The sequence below is a fragment of the Prunus mume genome, linkage group LG5, assembly GCF_029339155.1.
Source record: "Prunus mume cultivar Tortuosa linkage group LG5, ASM2933915v1, whole genome shotgun sequence".
NCBI classification, from domain to species: domain Eukaryota; kingdom Viridiplantae; phylum Streptophyta; class Magnoliopsida; order Rosales; family Rosaceae; genus Prunus; species Prunus mume.
The window spans coordinates 5,931,640-5,935,122 of record NC_142702.1 but is presented as its reverse complement, the minus strand read 5'-3'; the positions used below and the strand labels follow the sequence as shown (position 1 = coordinate 5,935,122).

Genomic DNA, 3,483 nt, shown 5'->3' with positions numbered 1-3,483 from the left:
GAAATTTCGGGTTTGAGTCTTTTACCTTTGGAGATGGTCTAAAAGTTTTCACTCTTATATTCTTGCGTTTAAATTCGTGTGATAGTGTGAACACTAAAGAGAACTTCACTGATACTTTTGATAGTGTAGACACCATTTTGTGTTGTAACTTGTCATGCATTATTGAAGTGAGTGGTTCAAGCATTTTCGGCCACTATTTGATGTACAAAAGCATAAGTTCCCTTCCGATGTAAAACAAAAACCAAAGCATAAATTCCCATATTAAGGTAAAAGATTCCTATGTCTGCATCTTTCACATCGTGCATGTCATGTTCATGTATCTTTTTTCTCTATTTATCCATGATTTCTCTGTTAGGCAGAGGTCAAGTTTGCCTAAGACAACCCCCTTCAATTTTTTTTCTCCTCTCTCGGTTTGTCCATGACTTCCTCTTCCCATTTGCTTTCAATTATATCTCAGAAAATGGGAGGAAAGAGAACTCAAACTGATTCAGGAAGCAGATCATCAAGCTCATCCATTTTACAAGATGATCAAGAGGGCTTATCATTTTCCTCATCAAAAGCACAGCTACTTTTCAACAACGCGCCAATTGTCTCATCCTACAACGACAAAATTCGCCCTATGCTTGATGCCATTGACAAGCTCCGCGTCCTCATGGTTATGGAGGAAGGCATCCAGCTGCCCACCATTGTTGTTGTGGGAGACCAGTCATCTGGCAAATCCAGTGTTCTTGAGTCCCTTGCCGGCATCAGCCTGCCGCGTGGACAAGGTATCTGCACAAGGGTTCCTCTCGTAATGAGGCTTCAGCACCACTCTGATCCTAAACCAGAGCTTTCACTGGAGTACAATGGCAGAGTTGAGCAGACTGATGAGGAAAACATTTCAGAAGACATTGTGAATGCCACTAATCTGATTGCAGGGGACAAAAAGGGAATTTCAGACACCCCATTGACCTTGTTGGTGAAGAAGAATGGTGTGCCTGATTTGACCATGGTTGACCTCCCTGGAATTACTAGAGTTCCAGTTCATGGCCAGCCTGAGAATATCTATGATCAAATCAAAGATATGATCATGAAGTATATAAAACCAGATGAGAGCATCATTTTGAATGTTTTATCTGCTTCTACTGATTTTAGCACATGTGAGTCAATTAGTATGTCGCGGAGTGTGGACAAAACTGGTGAGAGGACTCTGGCTGTGGTTACAAAGGTTGACATGGCACCAGAGGGACTGCTGGAGAAGGTTACAGCTGATGATGTGGACATTGGTCTTGGCTATGTCTGTGTAAGGAACCGGATTCGAGATGAAACGTATGAGGAGGCGAGGGCTACTGCGGATCAATTATTTAAAACTCATCCCCTTCTTTCAAAGATTGATAAGTCTATGGTTGGAATTCAGGTTTTGGCTGACAAGTTGGTCCAAATTCAAGCTGCCAGCATAGCTAGAAACTTGCCTGTTATTGTAAAGAAGATCAATGACAAGCTTAATTCTTACCTTTCAGAACTCAACAAATTGCCGAAAACTCTGACAACTGTTGCTGAGGCCTTGACTGCTTTTATGCAGATCATTGAAGAATCCAAAGAATCACTTAAGAAGATTCTTTTGACGGGAGAAATTGAGGAGTTCCCGGGTGACCAACAAATGCATTCCACGGCTAGGCTTGTTGAGATGCTCAATCAGTGCTCATTTCAACTTCAGGAGTGCAATGAGAGTGACTCCAAAAGTAATTTCTTAATGAAGGAGATTGAGATTTTGGAGGAGGTGAAAGGTATCAACCTTCCCAATTTTGTTCAGCGCAATGCTTTTCTTATAATTTTGCAGAGAAAAGTGAAGGGGATTTCAGGCATACCTCTTAGGTTTGTTGAGCAGGTTTGGAATTATATTGAGAATGTGGTTTTGTATGTGTTAATGAGAAATACAGAAAAATATTATCAGCTTCAACTGTCTACCAGAAGAGCATGCCAAAATCTTATTCAGAGGATGAAAGAAACGTCCATTCATTGGATGACACAGATTTTGGAAATGGAGAAGCTGACTGATTATACATGCAATCCAGAATATGTATCCGAATGGCATAGGCTCATGACTGAACAAGAAATATTCATCACAAAGGTATTTCGTAATTCTTATGATCTGGGACTTGGACCTCACACTGAGATGAAAATAAATGTAGAGGGAATTGGGATGGTTGAAGTTGGAGGTCTAATGAAGTACCCACATTCTCTATTGTCTGAAGCTTTCGACTTGAAAATGCGGATGACTGCATATTGGAATGTTGTGCTGAAAAGGTTGATTGATTCTATGGCTTTGCATTTGCAGCTGAGTGTTTCGAACCTTGTGAACGAGGACATGGAGACGGAGATTGTGAGTGAGTTAATGGGACCTAACAATGGTGTTGGGATTGAGAGGATGATGGAGGAATCTCCATCAATTGCAGTGAAGCGCAATAAGCTCATCAAGAGCATCAAAAAGCTCAAGGAGTCTAAAGAGGTGGTGTGTAACATCATGGATGGCATCGTTACTTTTACCAATTAACTTATTGTGTGATAGATATTGCTAAGGAGTCTAGCTAATTATGGTCTGTTTCTTGTTAATCAAGGCATTCTGTCATTTGGTGATCTGTTTGTACTTAATTATGAAGTCTATGTGTTTGTTTGCTTTTCTTTTTATGTCTTGGGGCTTTTAGATATGTCTTTTAGCCTACGAACTCCTGGTTTCATTTGATGTATCTCGGCTTCCACTCATGGCTTGCCTTCATTATCTTAATGGAAACTTCATCACTATTGAGTATTGACCAAAAAAAAAAAAGGTCAGAAAATAGAAGTGGCAACTGTAGAGACAACAACAGTTGTAGAGTAGTCGTCAGCCCTATATCTGCCCTTAGTTAACTCAAAAAAGAGTCAATACAAGAAAATTAAATTTACATTTTTTAGATTTACATCTCACCCATTGGAGCAAAAACGTAATTTATATCTGTAGGAGATGTGTAAATGGGATATAAAAGCGGCTTTACAAACCCCGAATTTACACCTTCCCACTATGGAAGCTCTTAGTGGAAAGTATCGTAGTGTTCGAACCATACTCCTTCTTTTTTTAGTGGAAAGTATCGTAGTATCGTAGTGTTCGAATTTACACCTTCCCATATTTTTCTTCTTCTTTTTTTTTTCTCCCCCAAATTGAAGAACCATATTCCAGTTTAACCTTGAGACTTTCGCTTTGGTATTTATTCCTCCATAACTTTTGGAAAGCTCCAATGTTCCCTTGTACGTCTTGTATTTCGTCCGTTTGTTGAAATGATGAGGATGCATATTTTATGTAGATGGCCGTTCTGCGTAGCGATTGTGACCAGAGAAAAGAAAAGGAAGCAGAGAGAGAGAGCAAGAGAGATATTGTTATTGTGGTTTGGATTAAGTGGAGGAGACTGAACAAAAATGTCACTAAAAAAAATGCTACGTGCGTGATTAAATTAATAGAAGGGAGATTCA

The 3,483-nt window shown here is 39.6% G+C and overlaps 1 pseudogene across 1 annotated transcript; it reads left to right on the top strand.

Annotated features, from left to right (window-relative positions):
• The first annotated feature begins 358 nt into the window (after positions 1-358).
• LOC103342837 (dynamin-related protein 4C pseudogene) lies at positions 359-2,742 on the top strand (annotated as a pseudogene). Its single transcript, XR_016126907.1, has one exon. The product of XR_016126907.1 is annotated as a dynamin-related protein 4C pseudogene (transcript).
• The last annotated feature ends 741 nt before the right edge of the window (positions 2,743-3,483 follow it).